Source organism: Acanthaster planci, linkage group LG11 (genome assembly GCF_054643075.1).
Source record: "Acanthaster planci isolate LZ-2023a linkage group LG11, COTS_SCS, whole genome shotgun sequence".
In the NCBI taxonomy this organism is placed as follows: Eukaryota; Metazoa; Echinodermata; class Asteroidea; order Valvatida; family Acanthasteridae; genus Acanthaster; species Acanthaster planci.
Window position 1 is genome coordinate 7441244 of NC_141787.1, and position 19372 is coordinate 7460615.

The window sequence follows — 19372 nt, forward strand, 5'->3', positions numbered from 1 at the left end:
TTCCCGCTGACGGGGTAGGGCGTCCCCTTTTTCTCTTTTGGCCTGCCCTGCCTGCCTGCATGCATGCCTGGCCTCCTCCCAGCGCACTCCGTCGAAGCTGCCCGTGTCTTTCTTGTTCGGCTCGGGAGTCCTGCGCCCAATTGGCGCACGTTTTGGCCCAAACAAACCCCGACGAGAGACGCTCTTGCGAGCTAAGGTGCCTCACCGACGTGTTCACGGGTGGGGCCGAGTCGGGTTTTGCGCCCAAGTAAAAGCGAGACCGGAGATGCGCCCTTTGGCGGACAACGGAGTCTGAGGAAGAAATCTTCAGCGCGCGCCCACGTAAAGCTCCCCGTCCAGCACCCGCGGCGGGACCGACGCCGCCTGCTGCGAGATGCCGCCCTCAACAACAGAAACACAACAGAAACAAAGCGAATTTTTTTTTTTTTTAATTTAAAATTAATCTTCTCTCATCGCAGAGTAGAAACTATTTTTCATACCTACACTCACCGTGGTATCACCTTGGTTTACACAGATGCCATTGCCAAAAGGGGGAGAAGTCCAAGAACCGTTCCAACATCACCGGATGTCCTTCCTCAAGATCATCCAAAGTACACTGTGTTCGAGGGGGAGCTCTTCCAACTTTTCAGGAAGTGTTTCAAGTGTGGTTCACGGAAGATCAGTCTGATGAAACGAACTGTGGGGACTTTCGTTTCTGTTTTTCAGCGATGAGGAGCCTGCGAGTCCAAGGGGAAGACCTGGAGTTCCTAGCAATGGCTTGGTGCAACACCTGCAGGAAATCTGCTACTCTCTGCAGCTTTCCTGTTTGCCGGTGCCAGCCCATCAAACGTTCTCTGCCACCAGAAGACACACCTCTTGCCATCAGTTCAAGCGGTGTGGACACAACACATCACCGAAGTAAAGCTTCGTCTGAAAGCTTATAGTCAAGCGCTAGTCATCGGCGGGGATGGACGTGCAGATAGTCCAGGCCACTCCGCTAAATATGGGAGCTACTCTGCAACAGAACTCAACGCCAACAAGATTGTTGATATTCAGCTTGTACAAGTGAGTCTTTGTTTCTAAAGAAAGGTAGAGTTGATGTACATGCGATGGTTTTCGATAAATGGTTCTCGACAATTTGTAAGGGCAAAAGGATGCAATCATTTCATTAACTTTATTCTGTATACATAGTCAATTTGAAAGTTGATTATTTCAATTTGCTGCTGCATGTGCGCCTTGGTTGACCGTTTGTTACTAACATTTAGTACATGTATTTGTTGTGTATTCATTTGTTAGTGCAAAGAAGTCAAGAGTAGCTACCACATGGAGCTGGAGGGCTTCAAAAGGACAATGGCAACCCTACGTGAAGCTGACCTCACTGTCTGCAAGCTCGTCACTGACCGTCATCGGTCTTCGGCCAAATATGTGCGGGAACATGAGCCAACAATTCTGCACATGTATGACGTCTGGCATATAGCAAAAGGTACCGGTAGTTGAAGATAAACATTGAAAGTTATATCCCAAAATCGATATTTGTTTTTATGACCCTAAAAACCATTTGTCGAGACTACAGAATTTCAACTGATTTCTTGCGAAACACATAGGAAAATATTTATGGAAAGAAATTATTTGAAAGGCCCAAAGTATCTTTGCATTATCTCAGATATAATTTTCTAATGGAACAGTTACTTTCCTTTTTCCAAAAAGGTGATTTCACTTGGCCCAAGAAAATGTAAGCCGTAACACGCTGAAGTTTAATTTGTATCATTTATTTTTTATTTTTCATTAAGGGATCAAGAAGAAGGTCGATAAGTTATCGAAGGGAAAGTGTTTGAGGGTGTGGCCGAATGGAAGAGGTCCATAAACAATCATGTCTATCGGTGTGTCTCTTCCACCACTGATGCAGAGGACGATCTCTGGGAGGCCAAGTGGGCCTCTTTATGTAACCACATCATTGGAGTACACCGACGGCATTCTGCTCTATATACTAAGTGTGACCAAGGCTGACTTGGGAGGCGAAAGAAGAAATGGTTGAAGCCAGGTATTAAAAAAGAATTTACTTTCAGGCTTTCCCTTATGGTTTTTTAATATAGGAGTCATGAAGATTAATTGAAACAAAATGATATTAACAAATCAGGTTCGTTGCTTTATAGGGACAGAGGAAACTACCCAGGTGTACCAAATCCTGGAGAGTAACTCACTGCTGAAAGACATTCGGAAAATGGCTTCCACAGCGCAGACGTCCTCCCTGGAGAGCTTCCACAGCCTCATAAACCAATTTGCTCCCGAGATGAAGGCCTACTCATATGATGGTATAACTTGCAGGTGAGTAGAATTAAGATGTTACTTCAGTTTTGAAATTGACTCTTATGTTATTTACTTAGTCTAAATGTTTTTGAGCATTCTGCTTCTCCTGGAAATTTATCCAACTGGACCAATCTTTTGCCATCCCTTTAATTACTTTCAATATGGCCATTCCAGATTTACTTCTATAATTTTTTCCTTTTCTTGAAAATTATACACTTGTTGTATTTGTTAGGCTTCACATTGCTGGCCATCACTACAACGAGAATAGTGACAGAAGCCATGCTACCACATCCAAGGGCACTCACGTGTTTCACCTCAGCAAGCCAAAGTTTAAGCCGGGGGAAGCTACGGTGAAACAAATCAAAGAAGCAGCTTCCTTTGGTAGGGGTCTTGCTTTTTTAATTTGTCAAGTATATTTCACAAAACCCATGGTTTGTAGATTGTAAAATTTTCCCTCAAATCTCCTTTTTCCGGAAGTACATGTATGCTTTCAACATGACATATTCCTTGCTTTTGAAAAAGAATTTAGATAAGTAAGACTGGATATTTAAAAATTTATCTTTCAACAGATTTCAGGAAATACAGCTTTTTATTTTCCCCCCGTAAAGTGTGCCTACGTAAGGGCTTAAAAAGCCCATGTAAATACATATACATGTAAGCAAACAAAGGACCCTTTTTTAAAATTCCAAAGAAGAGCTGTTGTAATTAACAATTTCCATATTCAAAATCACTGTATTGTTTGTTCTCCTCAGGGTATGTCAGGACTCTGTTTACAGAGGCTATCCGACGATGCTGTTTTGTTGTACCCAACACTGCTGCTCAGTCTAACCCCCCCCCACTATGGCAGAAAAATACTCGTTTCCAGACAAAGATGTTCTGATCGCAAGGTACAGGAGCAGATTCAATAAACCTTGAGATTAAAACCCTGCCTGGTGTAGAACTAAAAGGAGTGATCAGAGGTAGGATCTTAAATGTAGATTCCTTCAAGTTTTGAAAAATGGCATGTAAATTTGGGTGGTGTTCCATTTGAGTTTGAAAAGAGACATATTCTTGACCAAGTAACTTGGTAACAAGGTAACAAGGCCAGTGAGGCTCTAGATATAAATGACAACTTAAAGTTTCAGTCTCGCCAAAATTAAATGTAACGTGGGTTACATGGAGATAAAAACAAAACTGAATGGAGTGCCCCGTGATACAGAGGCTGTATACAGCTTTTAGGACGTGGTTAGGGTAAAACCCAAATCTTTACTGATTCGACATCCAGTGGATTCTCTGTCATTTTCTGTTCTTGAAATTCAAATAACTATAGGGATTGTTTGTTTGTTTGCTTTGCTTTTGTTTAATCAGTTTTGTGCTTGTATTTGGGGGAGCAGATCTGTTGGCGTGACGCAAGAAGATTAATCCAATACAAGTGGGACATGCATGTCTTTTGTGAGGATTTCTGTTTGAAAATATCAAGTGATTCTGCAGTTGAAAGCAAGCAAAATTGTACTATATGTTTTTTCTTCAATGAAATAAGGAGGCGAGTGTTGCCAGACTGTGCGGCCCCTTGATACGTTTCCCTTGCATCGTCAATAATAACAATTCACTATACAGATACGTCGCTTTTTTGATTGAGATCACTAGGCAGGAATGGACCCAAACACGGTTTAGCGATAGAGTGCCGTCTGTTGACTCTCGGTTGAGGTTTGTCTTCGGTTTTTGCACCGGAAATTCAAGATTATGGCCAGTAGATCACTTTTCGTTTCAATTTTATGGGTTTCACCCACGAGTTGTTTTTATTCGCCTTTTTCCAAAGATATATCCAAAACAGTAAAACTGTTTGCCCAGCTCTCATTGTCTTTCCTAACAGGCCCGCAATTTCGGGCTTTTTGTGAAAGAAACTACCAGTCCAAAATTCGGGATTTATAAAAATGTTTCTTTGATCCCTCCTGATTATGGCATGTTTTATTGTAAAAATCCCTGGGATTACAGAACATCAATGAGTTTGCACGCAGAAATACAATCATTTCGAGGGATGCAACCTTAATGGTATCACGCAGGCCCTTTTTCCAGGGGTTGGAGTGAATCGGGAACACCAACAGTTCTGATAAAAAGGAAAATAGACTGTTCGCTTGTGTGGTGGATTTGATACATGGTTTAGTTATTTAGATACTTTGCCGTGTGATGCAAGCCTCTTTACTTGAAAAGTGAGCACTGTTCCTGTCATTTTTATGATATGTTTTTAATATGTTGACTCGAGTTGTCGTATTTTCAGTTGTGTCAAATGTTGATCCTGACTGTCCCATTCTCTAACCCAATCACCAACACTCACGATATCTTAACCTTAACACCAAGAATATTCCTCACCCTACTGTCCCTAACCATAACCACAAAGCTATATATCCCTATCCAAATCACAAACGTATACATCACTAAATCCGACCACAACCCCCAATACCTAACCCTTACCCTACAGCTACCCTAACCCTAACTCTTACTCTAACCCTAACCACAACCCTAGCCCTAACCACAAACCTATATATCACTAACCCTAACCACAATCCCAATCCTAACCCTTACCCTACTCCTAACCCTAACACTTACTCTAACCCTAACCCCAACCATAGCCCTAACCACAAAGCTTTATATCACTAACCCTAACCACAACCACAATCCTCACACTTACCCTACCCCTACCCCTAACCCCAACCACAAACCTATATATCACTAAATCTAACCTTAACCACAACCCCAATCATAACCCTTACCCTATCCCTTACCCCAACCCTAACCCTATCTGTTACCCTATCCCTACCCCCAACCCTATTATACTACCCCTAACCCTAACCACAAACCTATATATCCCTAAACCTTACCCTAACCACAACCCCAACCCTAACCCTTACCCTACCCCTATCTGTACCTTAACCCTATCTCTAACCCCAACCCTTTTATCCTAGCCCTAGCCCCAACCCTAACTGGGAAAGCATGTGTGTTGCGCTTGAATATGGGAATGGTCGTTACCGTGAAAACAAAACATCAATCATCAATTAGAGCACCCTTTGAAAATAGTGAAACAAAAGTTGAAAGCAAGGTTACTTGAGACAAAAATGTGCATTTTGAGGTTTTACATGAAAATAATTTAATTGTAGCTGTCATTTTAATGAGAAGTTTGAAATTCAGATGGTCCAAATCTAATACTTCTTAGACAAATTATCTTGCATCTTTATCCAAGTTACATTTTATTTATAAATCACAAGATCACGTCATCATTTATGCCATTCACATACGTCAGTCTGTGTACAAGCCAGTGTTAAGTCAAGGTTTTGATTCTCCAGGCCTGTGGTTGAATAAAAAGGTACATTTTAGACAAATTGTATACGAGTTAAAGAAATAGGAAGAATATGCGCCAACTTTGTGTTGTGTGTGTACAATCACAACTCTTTTGCAGGATTTCATAGTAACTCCAAAGACGGTGTTTCATCATGTCATCTTCATGCACAGCACCTAGGGAAATACGGAATGGTCAATACTTGCATTTAATATTTTTTTAGGTTTTGAGAAATGGCAGGTAAATTTTGGTAGTGTGCTATTTGAGTTCGAAAAGGGACATACTCTTGACCAAGTAACATGGGTGACTTTTTTTCCCTTGTCCCTTTTTGTAACTCGAATACGGATGTAAAATTTAGGGCCAGTGAGGCTCTAGATATAAATGACAACATGAAGTTTCAGTCTTGCCAAAATTAAATGTAACGTGGGTTACGTGGAGATAAAAACAAAACTGAATGGAGTGCGCCGTGATACAGAGGCTGTATACAGTTTTTAGGACGAGATTAGGGTAAAACCCAAATCTTTACTGATTCGACATCCAGTGGATTCTCTGTCATTTTCTGTTCTTGAAATTCAAATAACTATAGGGATTGTTTGTTTGTTTGTTTTGCTTTTGTTTAATCAGTTTTGTGCTTGTATTTGGGGGAGCAGATCTGTTGGCGTGACGCAAGAAGGTTAATCCAATACAAGTGGGACATGCATGTCTTTTGTGAGGATTTCTGTTTGAAAATATCAAGTGATTCTGCAGTTGAAAGCAAGCAAAATTGTACTAAATGTTTTTTCCGTCAATGAAATAAGGTGCCAGACTGTGCGGCCTCTTGATCTGTTTCTCTTGCACCGTCAATAATAAAAATTCACAGAGATACGTCGCTTTTTTTGATTGAGATCACTAGGCAGAAATGGACCCCAACGCAGTTGAAATCGGTTTTATTGTCGAACATTTGAGGAATGTAGATTATGAATAAAAAAGTGTATCTGTGTATTTAACCCAGAAAAATTGCCTTGAGAGTTTTGGGCTAACGAAATAAAAAAAAAAAAGTGAGGGAAAAATATAAAAGTTATGTGGTGTTGACCAAGCATTCACGCGCACGGACTCCTGAAATTCGCAAGGAATCGCAGTTACCGGCTTCCATATAGGACTCTTCTGGGATCTCGGGGTTCCCGGCCCACCACACGTCCTCCCTGCCCATCCATTTAACTCTAAAAAGAGTTTGAGCGACCATGCAAGGGAGGAAACGAGACAAGCCCCTAAGCCCTGGCCGCCGAGTCGGCCATACGTCTCGAACCTGTACTAAGGTGCTCACCTGGACTTCGCGGACAGTCCCAGCAGAAGAGCTTATCCCGTGGGCTAAGGTACTGTTGGTATTTGGCGGGGTGAAATAGAGTATCTTATAGCTACTGACTGACAGCAAGCTTTGGGAAAATAAAAGTCACCGGTGGGATTCGAACCCACGATCTGACGATCTGATAACCACGAGCTTAACCATTTGGCAATTTCAGAGAATTGCTTCGGGTGGTTCATATTTACGTAGATAACAAAACCATTATTAACCAACTGATACTGTACAGAATTTTGCTCTACAAAGACTGAGCTATCAAAACGCCACAATAGTGCATCATGTAGCAAAAATGCACAATTGGCCTGCACACAAATCTTACTAGCATCTCTTCCTTGACAAATTTGAATTAATGCGCGCGCATCAATATGGTAAAGTCCCCGGACTGCGAGTCTGTCCGGACACGTCTCAACTCTTAAAGGTTGCATTACACCAAAATACGCGCCCATAGGGGTGCTCTGCCCAATTCAGGGAGAATTCTTCGCCAAACTGAGGCGCTGAAAAAGTACCCCTAGAGTTTATTTGAAAAAGAGGAGATTGAGTGGCCCAAGAAATTGTGGGAGAATGGCCCAGAATGAATTCTCCACATTCAAGCTCTCTCATCCCAGGGCCAAGCACAGCAAAATGTTACTGACAAATTGTTCAAGAGACCGAAAAGGGGGAGGGATGTCATTTGAAAAATGGCTTCGGATGACAGACTTGGTAGCGTTCACTTTTTTAAGTGGGGGTGAGTTTGTTTTTGGTGAATAATTAGAAATATCATTGGTTAAGTAACCTACTTAAAATTCACTCTTCTTTTTGTTTTGTTTGTTTGTTTGTTTTTTTTAAGTTGCCGCTGGGGGGGGGTAGGACTTTGGGTGCCTGCACCGGGGCTGCAAACGTGGTCGATTTTACCTTGTCTTCAAATGAGCTTCCTTTATTTCAGTGCACGCATAGAAAGCCGTAAAAATCAGAGCGAAATAGCGCCGCCTGTTGACTCTCAGAGGAGGTTTGTCTCCGGTTTTTTCGCCGAAAATTCAAGATTTTGGCCAGTAGATCACTTTTTGTTTCAATTTATGGGTTTTAGTCACGATTTGTTTTTATTTGCCTTTTCCCAAAGATATATCGAAAATAGTAAAACTGTTCGCCCAGCTCTCATTGTCTTTCCAAATAGGCCCGCAATTTGGGGTTTTTGTAAAAGAAATAACCCGAACTGGAAACTACCAGTCCAAAATCTGGATTTATAAAAAGTTTCTGTGATCCCTCCTGATTGTGGCATGTTTTATTGTATACAGTCTAAACAGATTTTATTAACTAGTATAAAGTTAGCAGAAAACATATCAAATTAATTAAATTAAATCTAACACTAGAGTCAACCTGTCATTAAATTGCTCTCTTGGTTGTGAAAACTGGGTTTCCACACAAAACTTCATTTCCTGGAAAACTACACGTCATGACTTTTCCAGGATTTTTTGGGAATAAGAAGTTAAAAAATACATGACCAAGACGTTTGTAGGAAACCCAAAAACATTCATATGAGTAATCTTTAAATGGAAATGAATGTTTTCAAGGTTTACTGCAGTTCCATCTTGCAGGACAAAGATCCTTTTGAAGGGATCCACTGTTTAGAATAGTGCCTTTGTGTCCATCACTTGTTTCAACTTGATCGCCTTGCTGACACTCTCTCAAAAACTATACTGCTTCCTCTAACACTTTTTGACAGTGATTTTTTTGTGGCTTGCCTACGGTTTTCTGTAACAAAGACATACGATATTTGTTGACTGTAATGCTCACCCGTGTTAAACTGTATAATATTCAAAGGTAGAAATCTGTGATTTATGAAAACGGGACGACTTTTCAAATATCTTTCTAGGGTTTTATGGCAAACTGAATATTTTGAAAACTGCACCAAGACTGTAAAATGATGGATGATGAAGATGAGGAAATCACCTAAACCTTGCCCTTACATGGCAGCCAATTTACTTTGGAGACTCCATCCTGAAAGGAAAAAAAAGGCCCCAGAATATTTCATTTTAACTGATGACACAAATATCTCATTGATATTCTGTTTGCAAATGATTGTTACTTTGTTACAAATTGCTTTTTTATACGTGCACCAAACATTTCATATAGATTATAAATGTACGTGACAATGAACTCTAAATTCTTATTTTTTTAATTTTCATATCACTACGCAGCATCAAGCTAGTGATCAATCCAGCAATGGATGACACACAACCAGCGAAGGATGACACATATCTGTCATTCCTTTTGTACCAAGGACTTGTACCTTCAGCAGAGGTCAAAATCGTCCACTGGGGAATTTCAGAATGGATGTTTTCTTTCCGAGTCAGAGAGGTCGAACTTGGATTCGTTTTAAATGGGAGAAATTCGTAATGTTTCGGGCCCAACAGAACCCGACGAGAGACGCTCTTGCGAGCTAGGGTGCCTCACCGACGCGTTCACGGGTGGGGCCGAGTCGGTTTTTGCGACCGAGTCCAAGCGTAACTGGAGATGCGACCTTTCGCGGTCAACGAAGTCCGAGGAAGAAATCTTCAGCGGGCGCCCAAGTAACGCTACCCTTCTGGCACCCACCGCGGGACCGACGCCGCCCGCTGCCAGATGCCGCCCTCGGGCTGGAAGCCATGGTTCATCCGTGCCGAGCAGCTGATCGCACGATTTGCATTGGGACCGACTTGGCAACTGCCCCAGAGCCCTCCTGCGGGGTACACTATTAACCGTGGATTTCAAGTCAGTTTGGGACGGCCGCATCAGACATGCAGCCCAGCAGCCAATCCGCGGCCACTGGAGAAGCGCTCGTTCACTCCGCCGTCAGTTCCGGCAGGCCCTCCTCCAGCTGCGCCCGCTCTACTGCCCAGTCCAGGACACCTCTGGCCCACCAGCGACGGGGCCCCGCCGCTCGTCTTGGCCTGGGGGGGGGCCCTCCCGCCGCACCCGCCGCTTGTCTTCCCTGTCTCCTCCTCCAAGTCCGGTCCGCCCGAAGGCCACTGGGTGCCGGCTGGCCCTGCGCGCTGGACCTCCTCCCCCGCTGCTGGACCCCACCACCCCGCCTCCCTGCAACTCTATCCCTATGAGCTTGAGACCACCCTCCTCTTGTAAATAGACAAACCAGGGAGTGGGGGTTAAGGTCCAAAATGCTCTCATTGAAATACGCACGTTTTGGGCCCAACCGGTCCCGGGGCATAGCCCTCTCAGAGGCCTTGGGTGGGCCAGCGAGCCGATGGACGGCAGGCTGGAGACGCCCGGCCCGCCCTGCTTCAGGGAACCCCGGACATCCGAACCTCTCGGGCCGGGTTTTCTGAAGAAGGCAATTCACCGCACCGCAGCAACCGCACCATCGCCCTAGAGTCGGGTTTGCCCAGGGAACCGCCCCGGAGCTTGGCGCTCGATCGTGTCGGAAATGCATGGCTATAAGCGGACAATATAGCCCTCTTAGAGTCCTGGGCGGAGCATCCCGGCCCGCTCGGCCGCAGGGAACCCCGGACATCCAAACCTCTCCGACTCTGTTTTCCGTGGACGGGGATTCAACGCCACGCACCGCAGGTCCAACAGGCCAACGAGCCTGCCGCCCGGTAGGCAGGTGTCTCCTTCGCCGCACTGTCGGGGCCGTGGGGCCTCGCGACATGCCTCACGCCGCCGGTGGCAGGCTGGGGACCCGCCAGGAAATCGGATTCGGGCGGGTCAAATTTTGGCCATGCTGACGGAGAAACCTTCCCCTATAAATAGGCGAACCAGGAAGTGGGGGTTAAGGTCCAAAATGCTTTCATTGAAATACGCACGTCATTTCGAATTTCGCCCATTTAAAATCTTTCAAATCTCCACATCCTTTAAGAAGAAAAAAAAATAATGGTAGCATGTCTCCCTGGGGATAAAGGTATCTATCCAATCACTCAACATCTAACCGATCCAGACTTGCCTCGTACCGGTGGTCAGTCTATTAACTTGGCATTGCCCCACCAATGACTATGCCATAGAACCACAGGTCGACCATGGGCCAACCATGGGCCAGATAAGTTCAAGCTTCAGTGAATGGCTCCTCTGGGAGTATTTTATACAAACTGGTCACAGAAAATTATACTAAGGGGGAAAAGTGGCCTACATTTACATGTACACAGTAAAAGAGTTTACCAGTACATGTGTACACAGCCCTAGTGTAAATGCATGTACATTGTACATGTAAAATGCAAACACACTTTGTACAAGTACTGCGTGTGTTCTGGGATCCCATCTCGAGTAGGGATGCTACATACATTGGCCCCTGTACTTTTTGCTGGGTTCTGAAAAATATAGGTCTATTAATTATGTACAAGTTGATAGGTTTTTACAAGGTTTGAACGTGCTCCTTGTATTTACACTTTCAATTATCTATTTAATTCAAGGTGTTTGTGGGGATGGGGTGGGATTGTGTTCATTTGCCCTTGCATGTTTTAAATGGTCTCAACAATTCTTTCATGTTTGTATAGATTTTTAATGCTGCATTCTTCGAATAACACACCAATGTTGATTCGACTCCATAAAACTACAAAATAAACGAGGATTTTGCTCAAATTCAACTGAATTGTTCTATCTTGAAAGAATAAAAGTGGGTAGTATAGCTTCAATAATATTCACAACTTAAGAGATGTGATATAAACACACTTAATTGAAGATGCAAAACCATACAGCAAATTTGAGTCCTATTTGACAGTTTTACCAAATTGGAAATAAATTACAACTAGGGAAGTAGATAATGAACTTCATTTAGTTACAGTGGCGTAACTAGGGTGCCACAGCTGAGGGGGCACCTGGGGGGTGTACGTTTTTTTTTTTTTCAGGGGGCACTGAAAATAATTGAACTAGGTAGATATATATTTTTGTCCATTTCAAAATTTCAAATGTGGGGGTTGCACCGGGGGGGCACGGGCCTCCGGGGGGGCACGTGCACCCCTGTGCCCCCCCTGTAGTTACGCCACTGTTTAAGTATGTAGAACTGACAAACGACTCCGACACTTTTACTTCAACAGTAATACCAGTTTAAGAAAACAAAGTGTGTTGTCTTTGTAAGATGTATATAAAGCGGTGAACTATTAAAAATGCCGTCACAGAAAAAGTTTCTGTAGCACATAATGAATCAAGAAACATGAGAACATAATAATAAAAAAACGTTTTACATAGCACCTTTAACTAACAGAAACTGACAAAAAAGAACGTGGATATAAAAAAAGAAGCACAATACACAAACAACACACCTGAATTATTTTAATAAAAACAAGTTATATAACCATAACCAATCTGAGTTACGTTCGGATGACAATCACTGTCACACATAATACAAGCCGAATCACTAACTAATTTGCATACTAAACTCTGTGATTCATGAGAACATCTTTCCTGAACTTGCATCACCCCACGCAATGGAGTCATACATTTTGTATTACAAATACCCTGCAATATTTCATGTAGAAAATAAATTGGATAAATCTTAATATGAATATTAGCATTAAGAGTTTAACGCAAAAAAAGGAATACTACAAGTATTCATTGATTAATGGGTTATTCTAACCTCTGCACTTTCCAAATGATAAGGGTATTTTAATCAAAATAAGGTTTGTCAAAGAATATCCATAAATAGTAGTTTGTGCTGGAAAAAGTTTAAGTCTTCAATGTACAAAATAAATTGCAGCTTCAAATGATTTATCACCGCGGGACATTGGAGGCTCTTGTCACTAAGTGGGTCAGTAGTGTTCACTTGCGGTTGCTGGCGCAGAATCCAAATAGAAACGATTCACCAAGCGGGAAATGATTGCCCTTAATCCCCTTTCAAACCATTGCCCGTTTCAACTGCAAGTGGGCAATGATTGCAAGAGAAAGTTACCCGAAAAGGAGTTGGCTATGCAGCAACCTCTTTGATGCATACCACAATTTCCCCCACCTTGGTACAAAAGCCCTGACTCCCAGCTTACGACGAATGGTTATTGTGCATCAGCTTTGTTGTGTAAATTGGGCCAGTTCGTCCACAGGCTTAGCACAGCTTAGGCGTGAGGTCAAAATACAGACGGTTTAGAAACAGTTGAACAGTTGGTGTTAATCCCCCTTCATTCCGTTCGTCTTTTGGTGTTGGACAGTTCAACGGTTTGAAAAGAACCGTCTGCCCTGGACTGTCTAGCTTCACGAGCAACCCTGACAACAATGGAGTTTGTGGCTTACACAGCCATGGTTGTGAACAAAAGATCCTATTCAGGGAGAACTTTATTGGCCCTGGTCAGCCTTCCTGGGCCGGCCGTGAGGATTAGTGGTTAACACCTTGTGATAGGAAGACACAAAATCAACTGCATTCCAGGCTACAGACAATATTCAGAGGAGAAGCAATTAATCTCTTAACAAAAGACTAACTACATCATAGTCAACAGGCCTATGTGCATCACTGAGTCTCGTGTCACTGAATTAAGATCTGTAGTTTTCTATCCCAAAATCTAGCACTGTCAGGCAGTGATTTCCACATCACAGATTTGTCAATTATTGGATTAGACAATAAACTAAATGGAGAAAATTATAGATGCAACAATTACAGGATTTCAAATTCAATCTAAAAAGTGAAATAAGAAAGGTCCACTAATGTTGGTAAGGGTAGCGTGGCAAACTGAAGGAAAAAATCCTTATCCATGTAAACGGTAGTATAAACCCATCCCCAACCCCCCAAATTGTTGACATATCAATGGGCTGGGGTCCCAGCTGTTGATAAACAGCTCTAATGACTCAACCACCGGCCACAATGGAGTGTAATCCTTAAAGCTCTCTATTGTTAGAAAACATCACCCAGGAGTGGTGTTCATCAAACCACAAGCATTAAGCTAGTGATGCCCTGTCGTTGCCCGCTTTACTCTGAAGCGGTTAAGGAGATTATCTTTTATGTATCGTTTCCCACTTCACGAACTGTTTCTATTTTGACTTGGTGCCTTACTGGCGTGACGTTAAAAATTTTAGTAGCACTGGAGAGAGTTCCTCCCGGTCACTGTTGCTTGGGCCGCCGTGGCGTTTGGTTTGAAAAGAGAAAATCTGTCTGTTTTGCAAAAGCTATTTTGTTAGTTATGCCCCGCGCCAATTCCAAGCGGCGGGCTCCTTCTGGGCCGACGGATGGAGCGAAGCGTTCTCGGGGGCGGCCTCGCAAGTCTTCCCGTCAAGATGCGTCGGTGGTCGCGGCCCTTGCAGGGTGTAGTGCACCGGGGCTTGCATCGCCCGGTCCGGATACCACTTATTATGCCGTTGGCTACGGTTGGAATGATTCCAGAGAGTGCAAGTGTTGAGTCTACCCATGCAACGCCAGCGCCCGCTACCATCAGTCGGCCTGGAGGGAGTTCGGCGCAAACTTTGGAGCCGGGCAAGTCCCCTGCTGCTACTCCTTTTGAATTAGCCCCGCAACCTTCCAGTTTCACGCCCGTGGTGTCGGGAACTTCAGCTCTAAACACATTGTCAATTATCTCCTCTTCCGATTCGAATATGGCCGTAACTAGCGTCTGTGACAATCTCGGGGCCGCGATTCCTCAACATCTAAAAGACAAAATTTGGAGGGGGGGTACGTAGAATTCGGAACCTTGTTGATCTCGTCGCGCGGCGCGGGCTTGGATAATTCCTTTGTCGAGACGCTTTTTACAATCGGGTCCAATGAGTCCCCACTTTGGTAGATTCGTCCCCATAAGCAGGCCCCGCGTATTACGTCTATCGAGCAGTGGACGTCAGCGCATACATTTTTTGCATCTGTGCATTTGTTGCGGAATCCTACCCATGGTCGTTCGTTACTGAAGTATGCAGACACTATTCGATCTGCAGCATTTCGACATGTGGGGTATGGTTGGTGCGAGTACGACATCCAGTTTCGATTGCACCAGGCGCGTGTGCCGTCGCGCTCTTGGGCAACTATTGATGCCGAACTTTGGCTGGTGCTGCTTGGTGTGCCCGTTTCGCACCAGCATAATTTTCGTCCGTACCAGCAACGCGAGCGTGCCCCCTCCACTGCCGTCACCCCCTGGTCAAATTTCGGGCCTGGTCAGCGCCCAGTCGCCGGGGTTGGTCAACCTACATGTAACGACTTCAACTGCGGTCAGTGCAATCGCCCCTTGTGTCGCTTCGCACATCGCTGCTCCACCTGCAGGGCATTTGGCAACCCCGCAACCTGTTGTCAGGGAAACTCACAGTCTCGCGTCACAGCTGGCATCAACCCCGGTAAAACTAAGTAGTATGCTCCGTTTTCACGGGCTTACCCTAATACTCAGGACTCCCACAAGAAGGTCTTTTGCGCGGTTTCCGGGTAGGCTATTCAGGTCCCAGGGTTAGTACCTCTGCTTGTAATTCTGCATTTGCTCGCAAACATCCCAACATTCTGCAGTCAAAAATTAATCGTGAAGTTTCTTTGGGTCGCATTGCTGGCCCGTTTTTGTCCCAGCCTCTTCCTCATTTTCGTTGTTCACCTATGGGCCTGGTGCCCAAACAGACTCCGGGTGAGTTTCGGTTAATCCATAATTTGTCGTCCCCTATCGGCAAATCGGTGAATGATTTCATTCATCCCGCAGACACCACCGTTTCATACACGAGTTTTGATGAGGCGATAAGTATGATCGCAGGTTTATCACGCAGTGCCCTGATGGCTAAGTCAGATATTAAGTCGGTCATTCGTTTACTTCCCGTCCATCCAAGCGATTTTGATTTGCTTGGTTTATCCCGCAACGGCCAATTTTATTTCGATAAATGCATGCCTATGGGCTGTGCTATATCCTGTTTTACGTTCGAGCGGTTCATTACTTTCCTTGAGTACTGTACTCGTGAGGTGGCCGAATCTCCAAATATTGTGCATTATCTAGATGATTTCCTGTTTGTTGGGGCTAGTCATGCCGAGTGCGCACGTTCCCTCCAATCTTTCAGAGTAGTTTGTCAGTGATTTGGGGTAACAATCGCCGAAGAAAAAAAAAACGAAGGTCCAGCTACGAACCTCACCTTCCTGGGTTTAGCGACGGATACGGTTGCACGACAGATTCAAATACCGACTGATAAGCAAGTTGCTTTACAAAATACGATTGCTAGTGTGCTTAATCAGAAGGAAATCACGCTGCGCAATCTTTGGTCCCTGCTAGGTCGTCTCAATTCTGTTTGTAAGGCCGTAAGACCTGGTAGGGCCGTTCTGCGTCGTTGCATGAGCTAGCTAGGGGTATCTCCAAACCTCATCACAAAATTCGCATCACTTCATGTGCACGAGCAGACTCGCTGGCGTGGCAGCAGTTTTTGTCACATTTTAGCAGAACGATAATGTTTCCGGATTCGGTATGGTACAATAGTGACCAATTGCACATGTACACTGATGCTTCTGCTGAAATTGGTTTTGGGGCTTACTTTGCTACGCACTGGTGTCAAGGGAAGTGACCCGAGCATGTAGAAAGTCAGTACCTTTCTATTGCCTGCTTGGAGTTATTCGCTATTGTGCTAGCGGTCCAGCTTTGGGCTGTCCCATTACATAATAAACGTGCGATATTTTGGTGTGACAATCAGGCTGTAGTTAGTGTCATCTACAGACAAACGTCTAAATGTCACTTAAGGATGCGTTTGGTGCGACGCCTAGTGCCATGTTTCACATATAATACCCAGTTTCGATCTCAGCATGTTCCATGCCTCGATAATGGCATTGCTGATGCTCTTTCACGTTTTTAGATGACCAGATTTCGTCATCTCGCACCCGCTGCAGACCGCGATATGACCCCCTTGCCCGACAACCTGTGGAGTGTCTTCAGTTAGAGGTCCAAGGTCTTTTGCATGACGCAGTGGCCCCCCACGAACTTGTCTTATCAGAGGGCTTGGCATCTTTTTCAATGGTTTAGTCAAACCCATGGTTTCGACGCCGCGCACTCCCCCTCCCTGCTTCAGATAGTTTGATTTATTGCATTTTTGTCGGTATCTGGGTATGCCCCCACAACGATTACCTCTTACGTCTCGGGGTTTACTCCAATTTGCAGGTAATGAGTTATCCTGATTTAACTAAGCATTTTCTGGTCAAACGTTTACTGGAGGGATGTCGTAGGAGTAGTAGTCGTTGCGACTGACGGTGCCCTATCACTTATGATATTTTATGTCGTATGGTCCCAGCCTTGCAGGCCGTTTGCTCGGGTAATTTCGAGGCTCAGCTTTTCCAAGTGCTTCCTTACTTGCATTTTTTGGGTTGCTTCGCATTGGGGAATTCTCTACCAAATCCCACCATTCTTCTAGCCCTTTGTGTCGGTCTGATGATACCGTCAAAGATTCCCCTTTAAGGGTCGAACTTATCCTACGTCACTCGAAAACAGATCAAAACGGCCATGGTTATGTAGTTTCCATCCCAGCAGCGCATTTCCGGCACAACATGATGTGCCCCGTCAGGGCGACTTTGTCCTATCTTGCCTGTTCCAAATCCCCCCATGGCCCGTTTTTGTTGCATTTCGATGGGCGTCCTGTCACGCGTTACCAGTTTGTCGCGGTACTCCGTCGTGCCCTTGAGTTTATAGGGCTTTACGACACCAGATTTACCTCTCATCCTTTTCGCATAGGGGCAGCTACGTCTGCGGCTATGGCAGGTGTGTCTGAGGATAATGTTCAAATTTTGGGGCGTTGGAAGTCTAGGGCTTACCGACGTTACATTCGGATTACCCCAGCTATTTTCCATTGAACGTTACATGTTGTATTAGCTTAAGTACTTTGCTCGTGTTTTGTTCCGATTTTTTTTTTCATTTTTCTAGCGAGCATTGGCCCCTGCCAAGCCAACTGTGTGGGTCATTGGGGACGGCTCTGTGTGCTGGTGTGCTCGGGTGGTGGGGTCATCGCCCTGGGGAGAGCGTCTTAATCGGCTGGCCTGTATCCACTGGATGGGACGGCGAAGACTCCAGATGTTCCAGTTCTCCGATTTCCTGTTGGAAGCGTGGTCGGCAGTTCCGATCTTACATGACGTCATTATCCGCCAACGACCTGGGGCTTGTACACAAACATTTACTGAGTATTCTAGCACGGCAGTACATCAATTTGACCAGAGACGTACTGCCGCATACTGCCATTTTTATTCAGAGTTACTGCCCCGCCAAACTTACCCTCACGCCCTAAAGCAGAGTTCCCTCGAGCGTACGCGACGTTCGCTGAACGCGTTCGTTCATTCATTATTTCGAAACGCTCACCCCCAGATCCAGCGGTCGTCCGCGGCGTTAATACCACCACCTGAGGTCTATTTGGCGGTGGTCATGTTGCCGACTTTATTCAGCAACAAGCCCGTTTGGCGTGAATTTCATTCAGGGATCGGAAATTGACCTCGGTTTTAAGGCACTGTATTCTTATTTACGACACTTATGGGAATGTGCCGAAAGGAAAGGCTTGATCCCTTCCTTTGTCGGGGAAGTCACTAGATTATTAAGGGCCAATTAAGAAAAGCCATTTCGTACTCACTAACTTCTGTCGTTTGATATAAATAGCTGTAAGTGGTTGTTGAAAATGCTCATTTAGTTGGCTGTTGTTCCTGGAACCCAGTGTAAGCCCAAGTCGGGCCGCACATCGTGAACATTGCTGTCCGATCCCAGTGTTTGATGGTTGGCCCAAAGTTGTTGTATGCTGGAGTAAATCCTTGTTGATTTGTTCATGAAAGTTGGGTAATTTTGCATTCTGCTAGATGTATGTTTGAATTTGCTTTGTACCGCGCAGGTACATTCCAAAATTAATTTACCCCGCCATGTGCTTTGGGCAGAAACAAATGCTGATAAGATAATTGCTTTTCATACATTTTTTGCTGATAGCTCTATGTATTTGCTGATATGAGTTGCTGTTCCGCGTCACCAGGCTCGGGTGGGAACAATCTCTGTAATTTTTGCTGACTAGCTACACTTTGCCTGAAACGCAATGTAAGATATACTTGCAGTTCCGCGTCACCAGCTTCGGGCGGGAACTATTTCCATATATTGCTGAGTAGCTATACTTTGATTGTGCGCAATGTAATTTTTGGCAGTTCCACGTCACCAGCTTCGGGCGGGAACAACCTGAACTGTGTCAAGTTCAATTAACGGCTGCTCAGGACAATCGACACAAAAGTTAGAATGCGAGTGTCCACCTGTCCCTGAGTTCAGTTCTCTTGTCCTGTGCATGCGGGGATAATCACGTGAGGCATATGCGGTTATAATCCAATTTTTGAATTAAAGATTTCTGTAAAAAGGAGCAATATTAGCGTTGTAATCCTCCACTTCAGTTTTTGTTTTTTTTCTGCTCGATACTCGGCTTCTTTTTTGCTTCCCACATTTCGAGGTATTTGTATTTTTCTACATTAGACAGCACTGAATACTCTTTGCAGAAGTAACCAAATAACTTTGCTTGTTCAGAGAATGAAATCTTGTGAGTACTAGTACTCAAACGTTTTCTTTTAGATTTGCGTAAAAATAAAACAACCTTTTTTCAACATTGAAACATTT

General features: G+C 44.3%; 2 pseudogenes; both read left to right on the forward strand.

Annotated features, from left to right (window-relative positions):
- Window positions 1-514: 514 nt before the first annotated feature.
- Window positions 515-5779, forward strand: LOC147797346 (uncharacterized; annotated as a pseudogene).
- An 8317-nt stretch (window positions 5780-14096) lies between these two features.
- On the forward strand, window positions 14097-15148 carry LOC147797347 (uncharacterized; annotated as a pseudogene).
- The last annotated feature ends 4224 nt before the right edge of the window (window positions 15149-19372 follow it).